The sequence below is a fragment of the Canis aureus genome, chromosome 6 (genome assembly GCF_053574225.1).
Source record: "Canis aureus isolate CA01 chromosome 6, VMU_Caureus_v.1.0, whole genome shotgun sequence".
Taxonomy (NCBI): domain Eukaryota; kingdom Metazoa; phylum Chordata; class Mammalia; order Carnivora; family Canidae; genus Canis; species Canis aureus.
This window is the reverse complement of record NC_135616.1, coordinates 7,932,938-7,952,095: the sequence shown is the minus strand read 5'-3', so window position 1 is coordinate 7,952,095 and position 19,158 is coordinate 7,932,938. Positions and strand designations below refer to the sequence as shown.

The 19,158-nt window shown below is 39.1% G+C and overlaps 1 protein-coding gene across 10 annotated transcripts in view; it reads left to right on the top strand.

The window, feature by feature from the left end:
* Nucleotides 1-19,158, top strand: part of ARHGAP28 (Rho GTPase activating protein 28) — a 257,341-nt gene that overhangs the window by 17,773 nt on the left and 220,410 nt on the right. For 4 of the 10 annotated variants that reach the window (XM_077900027.1, XM_077900022.1, XM_077900024.1 and 1 more), the window contains exons 1-3: nucleotides 8,657-9,952; nucleotides 11,214-11,261; nucleotides 13,003-13,078. The exons of 1 other annotated variant lie outside the window; for it this stretch is intronic. The gene's annotated coding sequence lies outside the window, so the exon portion shown is untranslated. Of the gene's footprint in view, nucleotides 1-2,791; nucleotides 2,959-3,306; nucleotides 5,467-8,656; nucleotides 9,953-11,213; nucleotides 11,262-13,002; nucleotides 13,079-19,158 lie in introns of those variants that run through there. 5 more of the 10 variants (XM_077900023.1, XM_077900025.1, XM_077900028.1 and 2 more) reach the window with 5 other exon arrangements.

Genomic DNA, 19,158 nt, shown 5'->3' with positions numbered 1-19,158 from the left:
AGAGTCCTGGCACTTATTCATTATGCCACTTACCTTAAATTTCTACCTGGAAGTCATGTGATTGTCACATTTTGTCAATCTCTAAATAATAATACTGCTTTTCCTTCTGGGGGACACCTTTCTCACCAGCTTCCAAGCCAAGTTCTCTCCTTCTGCATCAATCTCTACTGGATAATGTTTAACCTAAGAGGCAGAGCCCAGTGACAGTTCTCATTTTTTAAGAAACCTCATGGACTTGGGATTGTATTTCCCTTGTGTAAACTGGTATTGGATCTCAGGCTCCTCAAGGCTCTCTGTCATCCCCCAATGCTGTGCTGACTCCGCAAAGCAGTGAGTGATAAATTGCTTGCTCTTTCGGCTTCTGTGCTTTAAAAATGCAGTCATCCGTCTACATCCCACAATTTCTGTGTCATTGTCAATGATATCTGATAACATTTGTAATCTGGTAAGGTGAAAGAGCCTCCCAGGTGTTAAGATACATATTGTGACACAGCATTTTAAGTCCCTTACTGCATTCTTAAACACTCCAGCAGAGACAAAGTTGAACAGGACTGAACATAGCACATTTTTTGATGAGTATCAGTAAACTTTTTTTTAAAAAAATTTTTATTTATTTAAGAGAGAGAGAGAAAGAACATAAGCAGGGAGTGGCAGAGGGAGAGAGAGAAGCAGACTCCCCACTGAGTGGGAAGCCTGCCTCAGGGCTCCATTCCTGGACCCCAGGATCATGACCTGAGCCGAAGGGGCCCTGAGTATTAATAAACTTTTGAGAGTTGTCAAACTTCTGAAGTTGCCAGGATTGCCAAATGCTTTTATGACATCCAGGGATGTACTTTAGAGACATTTGTGCTATTTTCTTCACGTTTCTGTGCACTAAAACTATGCGTGTTGTAATGTATGTTGATCTTACATACATCAAGCTTTTCATTAGCTGGCCCAGTAGTTTCTAGCTAGGATTTGCATTTTCATTGCAAAGGTTACCGTTTGAAAAAGGTAATATTTTGTTTAATGTAAGATACCCAGCATTGATTAGCACTTCAAGCGATCATGAAAGTTTGGTACATGAAAATTGGAATTTCTACCAGGACACTTGCTTCTAAATCTGTGTCTCTGAGATAGATCTCCCTCTGGGAAGCCAGTAATTGACTGCATTTTAATGTATACACATCTATCCAAAAGCCCTATTTACACAAAAATCATTAGACTTAGTCACAGAAGGATTAGAACTATAATTCGCTAACTTGTTAATAGTTCTTCTGATTTTAGTGGGGTCTGCCGAGGCTACCCTACTTTGTCATCAAAAGTCATTAAAAAAATAAGATAATGGTTATACAATTTAGACTGGACATTGGAAAGCCAAGTTGCAAGAAGAAAGACTTCTTTCCTAATGGGGGGTCCAGATATATACAGAAAATATCTACTAGTGAGTGTCAAGAGCAGAGACAGAGATGCTGATATAGCAGAGTTGTTTAGAGTTGTGAGACAACAGCCCCTTTTGCTCTGAGAGTTATTGAAAATTTCCACTGCCTTTGAAATTCAAATTCTCAGAGCCTTCTGCTGAGCCCCTCTCTGACTAGCTCCTTTGAACTTAAGTGTCTTTTCTTGGCCTGCTATCAGGTCCTCTCAGTCAAGACCTTCTGGATTCAAGCCCCCTTCCCTAAGAAGGAGAGGGTTTCACCACTGTTCTAGCTTGAGTCTGGGAATGGAGAGGGGTATAAATCTTGAGCTGGGTCTTTTAACTCCCAACTATGTTGAGGCTGTAGGGACTTTCCATTTCAAACCACCATGGCCACTGGTGTATCCACTGTTATCCACTGTTGGGATACCCACTATTCCATACTTGGTGGTCCACGGGCTGAGGGAAGTGTCTAAGTGCAGACCAGAATCTTTCCTGTTGGATCACACGTTGCTTTGTGCCTTCTCAGGACAGGAGAAGGTGGTGTTCACTCAGATGCTGACACAGTGAGCACCAGATGGCCTCAAGCAATTTCCCCGGTGCACCTGACAGGAGCTGAACTAAGTATTAACATTGATTCTGCTCCTCTGCACTCAGTTCTCCCTGTAGACAATCCTCCTTAGCCTGGGTAGTCTGGCTCTATTTTCTTTTTCTTTTTTTTTTTTTTTTTGGCTCTATTTTCTTTCTTTCTTTCTTTCTTTCTTTCTTTCTTTCTTTCTTTCTTTCTCTCTCTCTTTCTTTCTTTCTTCTTTCTCTTTCTTTCTTTCTTTCTTTCTTTCTTTCCTTCCTTCCCTCTTTCTTTCTTTCTTTCTTTCTTTCTTTCTTTCTTTCTTTCTTTCTTTCTTTCTTTCTTTCTTTCTTTCTTTCTTTCTTTCTTTCAAAAGATTTTACTTATTTATTCATGAGAGACACAGAGAGATGCAGAAACATAGAGGGAGAAGCAAGCTCCCTGCAGGGAGCCGGATGTGGAACTTGATCCCAGGACTCCTGAGCCAAAGGCAGATGCTCAACCACTGAGCCACCCAGGTGCCCTTTATTCTCTTTCAAACTATTGTTCCTATTTATACATGCCATACTCTGCTCCTTAGAGTATTTGTTTTTAATTCTTAAAATATATTCCCATCCTCTAAACACAGAAACAAAAGTCTACTCTTGGTTTTTACTGTCAAAGCTCACCAGTGTTAGGAACCAGTGGATGGACCCGCCCCCTTCAAGGCCGCCCCGCCCCCGCCTGAAGAGGCCCCGCCCCGTAGCCACGTGGAGCGCAGGCGTCGAGGGCGAGCCCACGCCGTGTCTACTGCGCAGACTCGGAGCTGGCTGAAGCCCCGCCTCCCTCCTTGTCCCGGTCCTCGCCTCAGCACGGCTGCCCCGGTGGCGCGGCTTTGAAGAGCCCTGCCTCGTGTTCTCCGGCTCCGTGTGCTTGAAGAGAAGGAACGGGCGAAGGGGACACGCGACTGCCGAGCCCCGCCGGCCCAGGATTTCTCCGGGAGCCCCGGGAAGCCGTGCGTGGGGACGGGCCGGGCGGCCGCGGCCTCCCTGCGACCCCTGAGAGCCGGCCCCGGGGAGCGGGAGGACCAGCCCGGCGCGGGCGGGGCTGGGAGCCCGGGGGCGCGGGGGCGCGGGGGCCTGATGCGCATGCGCGCGCCCGGGGGAAGCGGGAGAGCCCCGAGGATTCCGGCAGAGCTGAGTCTGTTGGCCAGACAGGGAGGGGGGGGCCTGCTGTCCTTGTCCCAGGCTTCGGACCCCCCCCCCCCTTTATAAAAAAGATTTTATTCATCCATTCATGAGACACACACACGCACAGATGCAGAGACACAGGCAGAGGGAGAAGCAGGCCCCGCGCAGGGAGCCCGACGCGGGACTCGATCCGGGGTCTCCAGGGTCACGCCCTGGGCTGCAGGCAGCGCCAACCGCTGAGCCACCCGGGCTGCCCGGAAGCCTCTTCGTTACCTTTTCAGACGGTACTTGGTAGTTTGGTCCCAGTTTCTTCAACAGTTTCCGTTCGCATGGGTTTTTATCTGTGAAGTATTTATTGGCAGAAATTAAAACGGAACATTTCGAGTCTCAGTTCATTTAAGACTCAGCATCGAGCCCCTTACATCCTAACATGGTCATGAAAAATACCTGATTACCGAAGAATGGCATCGTTTTACCGTTTTGCTGGTCTCCGTCTGCATTCAGTCTGTTGTGGTATCACATATCCTGTAGTCTCTGGAGCACTTCACTGTACCCTCCAGAGGGAATGAGGCTGAAAAAGATAAATAACTTATTGGTATTATTGTGAATAATATATTAATATTGGATTTGCCGACTGCCTGAAAGGGTCCGAGGAGCTGTAGAGTCCCTACTCTGAGAACCTCTGGATTAGGAGATTGGGAAATGCCATCCGACCTCCGTAGGGAAGCAGATCAGGGTGCTTGAAGGCTGCTGCCAGGAACACCCACCTAGAGATGATGGTTTTCTGACATCCTTTGGATGCTATTGTTATAGGAACACTGATTGCATCAAAATTATGTTTCTTAGAAATACGTGTCCCTGATTTTTCATCCAGTGCGAGCATTTAGCGTGGGATGAGAGGCTTTGGTTTCATAATGCTGTGATAAGGGAAGAGTCGTTTATCCCACACAGATTCCCGTTTTCTTATCTGTTCTTTTTATTTGGGGCATCATTATAGATTCTATGAAGTTCTGGTTTCCCTCAATCTTCATATCTGCTCTTTTTCTACATTTCCTTTGTGGGCCATTTCTCTACCTAAATGTGCAGAGGGGAGCGGACAAGAGGGAATTCCATCCGTTGTGATATAAATGGACTGAGCAATTCTCAAACCACAAATGGGTATCTTTCCTGGTGAACGATGGACAGCTTTCTGGTGCAGTGAGGAACATTGGTTCCTTCTCAGGACAGGAGACTTGTAGTGCCTAGAGCCCTTTCTCTTTATACTGTTTCCTTAGATGATCTCACCTAATCTCATGGCTTTTTGCGTTTTTATTGTCAGAATACATTATCTGCCACCACTGTTTCTAATTTGAGTTCCTGGCTCAAAACTTAGCTGTCTGTATGACGTCTCCACTTTTGTATCTTGAGGACAACTCAGACTCAACGGGGTGAAACCGTTTTTCCAATCTTTCCCTTTGATGTATGCACTTAGTCTAATCCTTCAGTTTCCCCCTCATATTCTAAATTGCTTAAAATGTAAATCTGGAAGTCATTCTTGAGATCTGGTTGTTTGGACTTTTTATATTTCAACGTATCACCTAGTCTTACTCATTTTAATTCTAAATTATATCTCAAATACATTAGCTTTTTTACTGCTACTACCCTAGTCCAAGGTTTCCTGGACTCTCCAGTAGCATCCTTATTTATTCTCCTTGTATCCGCATATATCATTGCCCCTTTTCCAATCTGCCTCCAAATCTTTTAAAATCAGAAGTATGAGTATATTCCCTATCAACAGTTTTCTGTGACTTCTCAGTGTTTTTAGGATAAAGCTCAAAATTCTCAACAAGGACTCTAAGATACCTTGTGATCTGTCCCTGCCTACCTCTCTAGCTTCTATCTCTATCACTCATTATAGTTCACTCATAGTGCGTTTTATTCATTCAATGGTCAACATTTATGATTGAGCCCACAATTTGTGCCAGATACTGTTGAGGCACAGAGGACACAATGGTGAACAAGGTCAGGGATCCTGTCCTCATGAAAATTATATTCTAGAGCAAGGCATTAGGCTACAAGTGACTGTACCAATAAATGTCAAAGATAATTTCAGAGGGTAAAAGTTCTACAAAGAAACAAAACATAATGTGATAGAAAGTGATGACAAGCTACCTTGAACTGGCTGGTCAGGGAAGACCTCTCTATGAAACTGAGCTCAGAATGACAAGAAGAAACCAGGTCAGCCATGTGAATATATGGGAACAGAACATTCCAAGTGGTGATGACAACAAAGTTAAAAGCTCTGAAGGAGAAACAAGTTTGTTTATGAAGTAGACCAGTGTGGCTGGTTCATGGTGAGCTAGCATATTCATTTTCTATTACTGCTACAACAAATTACCATAGTGGCTTAAAAAAACACAAATTTACTGTTTTACAGTCCTGGAATTCAGAAGTCTGAATGGGTCTCACTGGGCTAAAATCAAGGTGTCGGCAGGACTGCCATCCCTTTCTGGAAACTCTAAGGGAGCATATATTTGCTTGCCTCTTCCAGCTTCTAGAGGTTGCTCACACTGCTTGGCTCGTGGCCCTCACCCTCTACCTTCAAAGCAATGTGGGTTGAGTCTCATAGTGCACGTTGATGAAATTGTTTCTGTCATCACATCTCATTCTCTGACTCTTGTGACTTTCTGTTCTACTTTTTAAGAAACCATTTGGTTACATTGTACCACCTAGAGAATCCAGGATAACTTTCCATTAAGGTCAGTTGATTAGTGGCCTTAATTTTATCTGCAACCTCAATCCCCCTTAGTTATAAAAGGAACATATTCACAAATTCCAGGGACCCGGGGTGTGGATATCTTAGGGAGGGAAACATTCCACCTACCACAGGAAGAAGAGTATAGAAGATGAGGACAAAGATGCGGGTTTGGACCAGATTATGACAGGCAAGAAGACTAAGTTAAGGAGTTTGGATTTTATTCCAAAAAAGGGAAACCTTTTGGAAAGTTGAAGCAGAGCTAGAGTGATTGGAATTGCATTTTAAAAGGAACATCTGTTTGTCATGTGGAACTGGATTTAAACAGGGAAAGAATGACAGTAGGGAGATTAGTTAAAGAATATATAAATTTGTCTGTGCTTGATTAGTTGGATTAAGGTGATAGTGATAGAGGTGGAGAGAAATGAATGATTATAGGATATATTTTGAATATAAAAACTTGCAAATATATGGAGGCAAAGGAAAGAGAAGAATGAAGGATGAGGCTCTCACTAAGAAAGGGAAGGCTAGATGATCAGTAGGTTTGAGGAGATGGGAATACATTTTTTCCCATGCTAACTTAGAGAGTTACATTTGATATTCAAGTAGAGATGTCCAGAAAGCAATTATATATAAGAGTCTGAATCTCAGTGGAAAATGAGGTCTAGAGGTACGTATTTGAGAATTACCACCTAAGTGGGATTAAGGCCGTATGGGTGATATCTAAATTTTAGAGATATAAATACAGAAAAATGAAGGACCTAGGGCCAAACCCCAGGTTCCAGTATTAGGAGTCAAGCAAAAGAAGAGCCAGCAAAGAACTGAGAAGGCTAGCCAAGAGATTATTTTCAGTTTTTTCATGAGACAAGGGGAATGATTAGTAGTTTGAATGCCAGTGAGAGATGAATGAGGTGAGAGAAGTGCCTGTTGGATTTCCAATATGGTAATCATTGCTGACCTTAAGAATGGCTTGAATGGCAGAGATGGAAACCTGAATGAAGAGTGCTAAAGAGAGAAACAGGGGTGAGAAAGTAGTGGTGGCTATTAGAGACACTTCATCTATATTAAAATATGTTATGTGCCATCCCAATTTGAGCCCTTTGCAGTCTGTTTCCTCTGCCTGGTATCTATTTCTACTTTACCACACCCTCCCCTGCCACATCGTTGGTCCTTGTTAAGTTCAGCCACGTACTTTAAACCTCAGCACTTATATCCCTTCCTTTGAGAGGCCTTTCCTGATTATCCCCCCCCCCCACACACACACACCCCACACATATACATTATACACGTCAGCCAGTAAAGTCTTAAGACGGGATGATTTCTCTTCTCATTATTGTACTCCTAATATGTAGCACAATGTCTAGCACAGAGTAGTTTCTCAATATTCAGCTCATTTATTCAACTCACTCACTGAATCAGTGAATAAATTAATGTAATATTTTAGTACCTTGGATGAATGACAGTCTTTGGTGTTCTTTTCTGTAGTTCATTGTTTACGTGTAGTATTTGGTAGCTACTCATGAAATCATACGAAGATCAGGAACACTTTGATTAACAGCTAATAAATATTTTTGGCCTGAAAAACAGTTCAGCATCTTTTGCAACAGATTCTTGATGAAGAGCTTCATAAGTCATTTTAGCTTTGACATTGAAGAGCTACATGGTGTTCCCAAAGGCTAAGGGATAGCAAAAAGCTGTTCTGAACGTATGGAATGTATTTTTTGTGTTTCTTATTATTGATTAGCTAGGTCAGATTGGGAGACCACTTAAACTCTCTGGGCCTAAGTGTCTTTATCTGTAAATTGCCCACCAAATAAAATATGTGAGAACACTTTGAAAATTCTAAAGTACTATGAAAATCTAAAATGTTATTACCATAATGATCCCTTTTCAATACAACTCCTGTTACCAAAACGGAAAGATGAAAAAATACCCCCACTTGCTTCCCCCCTTTTAAACTTGGTATCCTCTGAACGGGACTTACAGTAAGAGTAGATGGCATTAAACCTTTTATCACTTGTTCAGAAGCCAGGTTCTCTAGTATTTTTATTTGGATTCTATTGGTACTGTAATGCGTTATCTGTTCTCTCTGTTCATTTACTTCTAATGGGAAGAAACAAGTCATTGTTGGACTTGGAATCTGTAGGCACAAGATGTGCCCTTCTTGCTATTCAGAAATAGAGACTCTAAAAACATGAAATTTGAAGTGTTTCTTCAGGATGGTATGGGGATTTGAGGTGAAGAATTTGAAAAAGGCCAGTATTTCACCTAACAAAAATCTGCAAATATGAAAATGCCTTTGTGCTACAAGTAATCTAATTTGTCTATGTAAAGTAATTTTAAATATAGAGTAATTTTCACAAATCATATAGAAGAATCCATTTTATTACTTTACAGCTGTCCATTTCTAAATGTGTGTTATATTACTACCATACTCAGTGCAGTGATTAGCGTTCCAAGGATAGAAGTACTTAGACCTTGGTTCAAGTTTCAGCTTCACTGCCTGCAAGCATATGGTTGTATGCAATTTTTTAACCCCTCTAAATATCGGTTTCTTCATCTTTATTTTTTCTTTATCTTTAAATAGGAAGTTTTTCATAGGATGTTGTGAGAACTAAATAATATTGAAAAAATAATTTAGCTCATGTAAGTGGTCAGTAAAGATTTATGTTATCATTATATATATTGTAAATCATAATATTTATAATAAGTGTATTAATACAGTTTTGTTACTCATAATTATATTGATTAATATGAAACACATGCATTATATTTCAGTGTTAATTAATAATATAATTAGTGTAATATTCGTATATTGGTTTATATTTCTAGTATCTTCCTGTTATGGGTTGAGTTCTATCTGCCCTCTGCAATTCATCTGTTGAACTCTTAATACTCAATGTCTCAGAATGTGACCTTACTTGGAGATATTGCCTTCCCAGAGGTAATCAAGTTAAAATGAGGTCATTAGGATGGTCCCCCATCTAGTATGATTGGTGTCTTTTTAGAAAGGGGAAATTTGTTTTTTTTTTAATTTAAAGATTTTATTTATGTATTCATGAGACACACACACACACACACACACACACACACACACACAGAATGGCAGAGACACAGACAGAGGGAGAAGCAGGCTCCATGCAGGGAGCCCGACATGGGACTCAATCCAGGGTCTCCAGGATCACACCCTGCGCCAAAGGCAGCACTAAACCGCTGAGCCACGAGGGCTGCCCAAAAAGGGGAAATTTGAAAAATGATATGCACACAGGGAACAAACCATGTGAAAATGAAGGCAGAGATCAGAGTGATGCAAGGAATGACAAGATTGCTAGCAGACCGCCAGAAGCTAGGCATGAGGCATGAACAATTTCTCCCTCACTGCCCTCAGAAGGAACTAGCTTTGCTAGGAACCTTGATCTAGGGCTTCTGGCCTCCAGAACCATGAGAAAATAAATTTCTGTTGTTTAAGCCACTCAGTTTGTGGGTACTTTGTTTGGGCAGACCTAGCAAACTAATACACTTGCTCACCGGAAAAGTGAGTGAGAGCTGTCAGATGGATTTTAGGGCGCTGCAACATAGGCAGGAACACCAAGGGAGTTCTCCCACACTTTCTGTCATTGTCTACTATTAAAGTCCTACTTACCTTTCAGATCTAATTCCAGAGCCATTTCCTCTACAAAGACTTTCCCAGTCTTCTGGTTAGAAGCAATTGCTTCCCCTTTGGTGCTCATAGCAGAAAAAGGCAAGCGTTATTTCCCTAGTTCATCCTTTCCCTCTCTAAGTCATTCCTCAAATGAAGCTAGATTATCTCATGTAAGAATCACCCCTGTATTCTGCTTGATTTTTCACCCCTGTCACCATTCAACTCCAAGAGTTTTGAGAGCAAGGGATGTATGTCATTCATTTGGGGTGTGTCAGCCCCATCCCCTCTCAGCTAGTGTAAAGTTCAGTGCTTACATGGAACATACCATGGATGCTCAGTAAATATTTCAGGAATTGAACTAATTTTCTCTTCCTGTTTCTTCTTCTTCACTGCACTGTGAGAAAACCTTTTAGAGAGGGAGGAAGTAAAGTTAGCTGGGTAGGTAAGTACCTAAAATATCCTTTTTTGTTGTTGAGGCTTAGGGAAAGGGAACTTGTGGCCAAAAAAGCAGCTGGGGTTGGGTGGTTGATATTAGGAAGTTTAGGGCACAGAGCCAAGAAAACTAAGTTTTCTCACTTGAGGGGGAGAGGATAGGATTGGACTGATAGCCTGGAGAGCAGTTCAGGGCTGAAAGTCTGAGGTTGTTCAGGTTGGGAATCCTGGCTGTCACTCTGAGAAGAAAGGTACAGTTACAGTGCCAAAACACATCAGTATTGGGGTTGTATGGGTGTGGGGAGGATAAGAGGGAAATGTTAGGGGAACCAAAAGGTCACTTTTGTCCAGCTCCTAGTCAGGAAGGAGAACCTGGGACCACACAAAAATCACAACATGTGATAAATACAGATGAATGTATCTGAACTATAATACAGAATATTGAAACAGGAGTAATTCAGAAAAATGTGTCATGCATGGTTGCTGTTGTTACAGAAATGGTAATGGATATAGGCCTGATGTGAATGGTCTTTCCTTCTAGTTTCTTTTGTTTATTCCCCCAGCCTATCTTGAGTATCAAACTGACAGACATTTTCATTGTGTTTTTGTCTTAAGAGTAGATGAATTGATTAAAATACTGGTTCTCTATAGTCCTCACTGGATTTTTCCCCCACTATTTTAAATTTACCCCCTTTGCTCTAGGATCTCCTAAGACAATTTAAATTCTTTTTTGTTATTTCCCAAGATCAAGAGAATTTCTACTTTGCTTGGGGATATCCTGTGTCTGTCTTAGTGGCTTAAGGAATTTTACCTCCTTCTTCCATTGTTCCATAATGTATAAATGAATAGGACTTACAAAGACATTTTTTCACTGGATACTGCCTTCTAGCATAATACCTATATCACTAATCCCTTGAGTTTAAGGGAATTTCAGTATATTTTTATTTGTAGGCAGTGCTAGTTTTCAAAGGTAGAGAATGCAATTGATAGGAGTGTGGTCAGCCACAAAGAAGTGTAAGGTACTGTTTTTGTAATTGGGCCATTTTTTTCAAAGTTAACTGTAAAATAGACTATGATAAACATGAATTATGTATGTATATAGTAGTATAACTTTGTCTCTAACATAATCTGTTTTCAATGTATAGGTTATAGTCATGTTACGTTTTTCAGAATTTTATATGCGCTGCCTTTCACAATTATTCTCTATGGTCATATCCTGAGAATGGGCTTATGTTTTCACCAAGCACTTCCAAAATTCTGTCTTTGAACAGCTCTCTTCAATCTCCCGGGAGTGAGTTTGTATGCTGTATTGAGGAGAGGTGAGCTTTGGGCAAATAAAATGATACATGCTCCTCATGGTGAAAGAAATAAGCCAATAAACTTGTGACTTTTTTTTAAGCTAATGAATTTTTACCATTATAATTTGTAGCAGATCCAGAAAATTTTTCCACCATGTTTTTTTTTTTTTAAGTAAATGAACAGTTAGGGAACCATGTATGAAGGATTGGAAAGAATTGTATATTTAACTCCATGTACTTATTATTCTTAACTTCCCTTTGACCCTTGCTCTGAAGACTGTCTTCTATGTGGATTTGAAGAACATGTTCAAAGATATTTTAAAAACTGCCATATACTTAAGTTGATGTATATGCTTAAAACATGGTATTTGGCTACAGAAAACAAGGGAGCCTGTACTGTGAACTGTAGCGTAACTGAAGTGCTAGAGGAGTTGAACAGAGGTGGTGGAGTATGGTTGTTAAATAGTCAAGCCTGAGTTCAAATCCCAGCTCTGCCACTTAGTAGCTGTGTGACTTTGGACAGATTATTTAATTCCTCTGTGCTACAGTTCCTTTTTTAATGAAACTGTGGGAATGCCTTATAGGTTTTTATAAAGTTAAATTAGTTAATATTTATGAAGTAATGAAAATAGTGCCTAGCTCATAGTAGGTATAAAGTAAGTGTTACATTAAAATTCTTCCCATAATTAGCAATAAAAATATTTTGATGGAATTTCAGCTATACATTCCTTTGGGTAAGTATTAAATAACTACATTATCATATGGGGTTTTATTTTGAAAAACTTGACCTTATTTTTGGGCCTGGTCAATTGGAAATTATGAAAATAACTAAACACATTTTGTCTGAAAAGCTCTTCACATTCCCCCAAATCAGGTCAGGCAAGGGCAGAGTGCTGCAGACCCTTGTTGCCTAAGAAGTTTCTGAGTGGTACTAGGGAAACTGAATAGGCAGCAATAGGAGAACATTTCACTTTGGCTTTTGTGACTCAAAGTGAATTGAGTTATCAAGCAGTACTTTTCCTGAAGTTATGTGCTATTTTGTATGTGTTTACAGGTGGAAGGGAGGTGGATTAAGGAAAACAACTGTTTCTGAAAAATAGCAGACGCATACTATATGCACTTTGCTGTTTCCAATAATGACATATGGTGGGGATCTCTTCTTAGTAGTAATATAGAGGTATTCTTGCTTCCTTTTTTGTAGCTTCATAGTTTTCTGTGGTCTCATCCAGCCTGCTATCTATGAACACTTGGGTTACTCCCATCTTATGCTATTACAAATGGTGTCAAGAATAACCCTCTGCATATATCTTTGCAGATATACCTCTGCTGGTATATCTTTGGTTAGATTGTTAGATGTCAGATTGCTGAGCTAGAAGCTAAAGGCATGTGGTTTTGCTAGAAGTTGCCAAAGTGTCTGTTAGTATACCGTTTTGAATTCCCATCAGCAGTATATGAATTCCTGTTTCCCCAAGGTGTCAGCAACAGATTTCATATGTTTTTACTTTTGAAAAAAATCGGCATATAAGTGGGCCCACGAGTTCAAATGCATGTTGTTCGAGCTCAAATGCATGTTGTTTAATGGTCAACTGTACTTGTGTGGTTTAATATTCTACATTTAATCTCTGATCCTTTTGAAGTTTATCTTACACTATGAACTGGGCACTGTGCTTTGGGCTACCTGGGGAGTGACAGCGATGGATTGGACGGGGATTTGGGGAAAATGAAATACAAAGTTGTATATGATACTATCTCTGTTTCACAGTGCTATTATTAGAAGAAGAATAGCTCAAAACAGCTCTTTAGAAGAATTGAATAAATGGATACCATGAGTCTGTATGGTAAGATAATATAGTAAGGAAATCTGTTCTTTCTAAATGAACTTAATTATATACTTGAGGGCACAAAAGATATTCTTAAAAGAGAATGAGATAAATTCTAACAAATGTGTTTATAAAATAAAATGATACAAAAGAGTATTATTTCATGGGATAGACAAGAAAAGAACCGCAAGTGAAATGACAGGAGAGGGGATCCCTGGGTGGCTCGGTGGTTCAGCGCCTGCCTTTGGCCCGGAGCGTGATCCTGGAGTCCCGAGATCAAGTCCCATGTCGGGCTCCCTGCATGGAGCCTAATTCTCCCTCTGCCTGTGCTCTGCCTCTCTCTCTCTCTCTCTCTCTGTCTCTGTCTCTGTCTATCATGAATAAATAAATTAAAATTTTTTTTAAAATGACAGGAGAGGTGAATTTTAAAGGATGATTCGGAACTCCACAAAGTGAAGGTTAAAGGAGGGTATTATTAGCAGAGAGAGCGTTTTGTGGTTTGGAAGTATTTGCTGTGTTCTTGAAAAAGTGGAAGAGTTCCCTTGACTTGGGCATCTACCACATAGGAGGAAGAGATGAAAGTGGGTACTCAGTGATCAAAGGTGAGGAAATATTGTTCTAAAGGGCCAGTTTGTAATTATTTTAGGCTTGCAGACCATATGATCTGTGTCACAATTATTCAGTTTTCCTGTTGTAGCATGAAAGCTGCCATAGACAGTATATAAACAAATGAGTGTGGGTGTATTCTAATAGAATTTTATTTACCAAAAGCAGGTGGCAGTCCAGATTTGGCCCATGTGGCATGGTTTGCCTTTCCCTGGATTGAAAGATTGGAATTGGAGAGCAAATGAGGATGGGGAGTGTTGGAAGCACAGAAAAGTCTAGGGAAAAAGTCACAGCAACATTGTGTTTTTGTTTTAGCATCCTCAGAGAGCTAAAATTTCTAGTGTGGCTGCTACCGCAATGTAATTTTGCAGAAATATAATGTAAATTTTAGATGGAAATCCTCTTAACCTTTTTTTAAAATTTTTTATTTATTATTTTGCAGAAATATAATGTAAATTTTAGATGGAAATCCTCTTAACCTTTTCTTTTAAATTTTTTTATTTATGATAATCACAGAGAGAGAGAGAGAGAGAGATAGAGAGAGGCAGAGACATAGGCAGAGGGAGAAGCAGGCTCCATGCACTGGGAGCCTGACGTGGGATTAGATCTCCGTCTCCAGGATCACACCCTGGGCCAAAGGCAGGCACTAAACCACTGTGCCACCCAGGGATCCCCTCTTAACCTTCTATATTGAAAAAACATGAGTTGTAGAAACCAGAAAAGAATGACAATCTCATCTTGCCTTGCCCAATGGGGGCTGTGAAAGCTAAATCTTCTCAAAATTTGGGTAATCTTAATCCAGCTATAAGCAAGTACCACCCTGTGCCAGAACTCCCTCAAAATGGGGAATTTTGACATAGGAAATCAGCCTCTAAGTGCGGTAATTAGCCAGGGGTGTCATTTTGATGGTTAAAATTTCAGAAAGCTTAAAAACTATTCAAGCATTATATAGAAGTCTGATGAATTAAATCCGAGAGCAAAAGAGAAAAAAAACCTCTTGATGAATTGAATGGGATGCCTAAATTGGATCTGAACGTGGATTAGGTAGATTCTAAATATTTCTCAGACTTGCAGATTCTACAAATATAAGCAGCTTAATAACAAAGCTTATGAGAATGTTTGTTTTTGACCAGCTGTCATACGTTGGAGAAGTTCAGCTGTGTCATTGCATCTTCATTTTAGTAACGGTGCAAATGCTTATTAATTATGTGTTCCAAATCTATCAGTCTGAGTACAAATCTTAGTCACAAGGGTGATAACTATTATAAAATTCTTATAATCTTAAAAATAAAAAAATGGACTCTACATCTTTGAAGGAAAAAAATCTAAGCATTATCTAAGTGAGAATGGCAACATCAATGATATTTCCATAATTATTGATTTATATAAGTGTGTAAGTCCGTTATTATAGAATTACTTTTTAATTTTTATAATTTACTAGGGAGAGTAAGGATAGTTACTGAGCAGGATAGTTACTGAGAATGTTAGCTAGAAGCAAATTGTCTTTCATCAGAATGAAAATTTCATGTTAATACTAAATGAAATTTCTCCAATGTATCTCCATATATTATGACAAATACTTTTTGAAATAGAGATAACCTGGCCATTCACATGACTCCTTTCTTGTTTGCTTAAGTTGTCAGGAAAGAAGCAGGCATGAAATGTGTTTTCCCTGTTTTTCCAATTATTACTTACACTGCCTTCTGTGCTTTTCTTTTTCTCTTCACTATTTTCAACAAATAAAGCTCTTCCATGTAATAACATATATTTAAGCTCCTTAACCTCCTTAATCAGTGGTCTCTGACATGGATAAAGGCCTTGAAAGTGAGTGAGTGCTTAAACCATCCATTATATTTGAAAGTTGGGATTTCATTTCCCAGGCTCCCCCTAGAGACTTGTGATGATGGAGGTAGGGGTTGGTGGAGGTGAGCAAAGGGTTAAAAAGTAATTGTGATTTAAATATACACCATGTCCCAGGCACCGAACTCTTTTCATAATTGATTTCAGGAGATCACAGTTTTGAGGAGATCTGAGGAATCATATTAACATGTGTCTGATAAAACCATACAGACTGTTTTTTCCTTCCTGTTTTTAACACATTGGCTAGGACATCATGTAAGATGTTGATCCTGAGCTTTTTATTTAATTCAGAAAAATTTACTAATGAATTTATAAATATTATAAATGATCGTTTCATACCATTACCCAGGTCTTCTCCATTCTTTTCTACTATGTACACCTCCATGACAACCCAATATTTAACAAAATGAGCATATTTAAGATTTTATTCATATCACTTCAAAAGTAGCATGTGTAATGAGTTGAGATGAGATTAGACAGGTAAGCAGTGTCAAAACCATAGGGATAGGTGGATGTGTCATGCCAATGAACTTGGTAATAGGAACCAAGGGAAGGGCCTTTCTCAGTAAAGTACAATGATCTGACTTGTGTTTTAGATACATATTATTCTGGCAGCAATGTTGGAGATGGATTTTGGGATCCAAGACTGGTGGCCAGGTAGAGGGGGTATGAAGACTCTTGTAATGTCCACATAAGGATGGTGAGGACTGCAATGGTAGGAGGGATGGAGATGGAGAGATAGAATGAGAATGATTCAACCGTTATTGTGTGTGGGATCAAGGAAGAGGGAAGAGTCACCAATACCTCTTAGATTTCTACCTTGGATGACTACGGGATGATAGTTCCTTTGAGGCCATAAACACTTCTTAAATTTATTAAACAGAACAATATTTCCAGCTTTCAAAGTTGGACATAGAGATTACTCTTATACAGAGCAGGACTGTCCAATATAAATATAATGCAAACTACAAATTTGGGCCACATATGTAATTTTAAGTTTTCGAGATGTAACATTAAGTAAAAAGAAACAGGTAAAATTAATTTTAATAATACATTCTATTTAGCCCAATACATTCAAAAAGTATAATTTAAATTTTTAACCATCATAAACATTATTAATGGATATTTTACATTTTAATTTTATGGGAAGTTTTTAAAATCTCATGTGTATTTTACACTTACAGTATATCGCGGTTCCCCCTAGTCACACATCAAATGCTCAGTAGCCACATGTAGCTAGTGGCTACCATATTGGACAATATACCTCTACAGCATTCTAGTATACTTAGATAAAAGAATTCTTTTTCATAAAACAATCATATAGCTCGTAGAAATTGACTGACTAGTCAAGATAAATAAAAAGGTCAGAAAGAAGCCAATAGCTGAACGAGATAATCTTAGATTATCAGAAGACATTACATCTATTTTTGGTTCTAATATGACAAATTGTGTGATCTTTGGTAAGTCATTTTTTCTGCACCAGCATGAGTCTAAGATTAGGACCCTTAACAGTTTACTTTTAGTATCTGTAAGTCAGTGAATTGACTCCTTTGTGTGGCAGCGGCAATTGCAGTAGTAAAAGTAGGGATAATGATAATGGCAAGACTTCTGTTCTATGCCAGCCACTCTTTCAAATACTTTACACACATTGACGAATCTAATTATCACAACAGCCCTATGCAGTAGATTCCATTATCATGTTCATTTCACAGATGGGGAAACTGAAGTACAGGAAGTTATCTAAGCAGATAACAGAGTTGGTGGATTGCAGATCTGGGTTTAAGATGTAGTTCTCAGAATACATACTGATTTCTTAAAAAGTAAAAAAAAAAAAAATCATTTTCTTTGAAACATCACAAACATAAATCTATTTCAAACTCAGAATAACTTCAAAGGCACAACTAACATGTTTTGGGTCAGCTTGATTATTAGCACAGATAATGCAGTGTGTACATACAGTTGACCCTTGAAAAATGCATGGGTTAGGAGGTACCAACCCCCCCCCCCCCACAGATAGTCGAAAATCTGGGTAAAACTTAACTACTAGTAGCTTCCTATTGACTGGAAACCTTACCAATAACCTAAACAGTCGATATCTCATATTTTTGTATGTTATTTGTGTTACATACTGTATTCTTACAATAAAGTAAGCTAGAGAACGTTATTAGGAAAAACAAATATAAGGAAGAGAAAAGAAAGAAGGATCAAATTTATATAAATATAAATATTTATAGAACTGTGCTGTAAAAAATCTGCGTATAAGTGGAACACACAGTTCAAACCTGTGTTGTTCAAGGGTCAACTATATTCATCCTCTTAAGAGCCACTTTTAATTGTAAAGAAAATAGGTAATTACTGCCTTTTTTTTTTTCCTTGTAGTAGCCCTTAGCCAAGCTACTTTGATGCTGTAGAAAACAACTAAGGGCCAATATACAGAGATCTGAAATTGGATATTTCACAATAAAAGAGATAACTGTTCTAATAGTAAAAACAAAATTAACAAAAATGGACCAATCTCCCTTTCCCTATATGAGAGTGAGGCACAAGCAGTGTTTTGCAGATAAATGTTTAACAGCTGTCTGGAAAAAAATGTATGTGTGTTACTTATATAAGGTTATTATAAAACATATTTAGGATGTGTACTACACAATTTACAAGCAATAATAAATACACTAAACCCTTACTGTAAATTCCATAGACCCAATTGATTCTTGATTCTCATAAAATACTTCTGATTTTTTGTTGTTGTTGTTGAACCCTTGTATCTGTTGATGAATAATATATCACTTGATGAATGAGTGTAGTTCTGACATAAATGCTGGTTGGTGTCTGCATTTATGTTAACCAGGAAGACAGCAGTGAAACAATCAAGACATATGTCAGGACATCACTCTTTCATAGGTGACATGAGTCACTTCTTTGCTGAATCAGAAAATAGTTTTTGAGTAATGGAAGAATATGCCCTTGTTTATTTGTGTTATTTACAGTGTAATGGCTACAGGTACAATATACTTGTAGGTTTAATCTGTATTTTAAACACTTTCTCCTTTACTTTTATTCATGAGAGACACACGGAGAGAGGCAGAGACATAGGCAGAGGGAGAAGCAGACTCCCTGTGGGGGAGCCCAATGTGGGACTTCATCCCAGAACTCTAGGACCACACCCTGAGTCAAAGGCAGACACTCAACCACTAAGCTACCCAGGCATCCCTCTACCTCACTTTTTAAATTCTGAACAATCAACAAATAAGCCCTTATTTATAGTAAATTGCGGATTTTCTTGATGTAAATACCCCACCATGGCCAATTTCAGACTACTGCATGAGTGTAGAGTACAGAGTTGGGAAGAGACTTACAGTAGCACACCATTAGGTGGTATTTGTACTATACATAGGAACAGATGTAATTAGCCTCAAAGGCATAAAAAAATAGTAAAATGTAATTAAATAGTATTTCTTAATTTTGTTTTAAATATAAATTATTTTTTAAAGATTTATTTATATATTCATGAGTGACACACTCATACACAGAGGCAGAGACACAGGCAGAGGAGCCTGATGCAGGACTCAGGGAGCCTGATGCAGGACTCGATCTTGGATCCCAGGATCACGCCCTTAGCTGGAGGCAGAGGA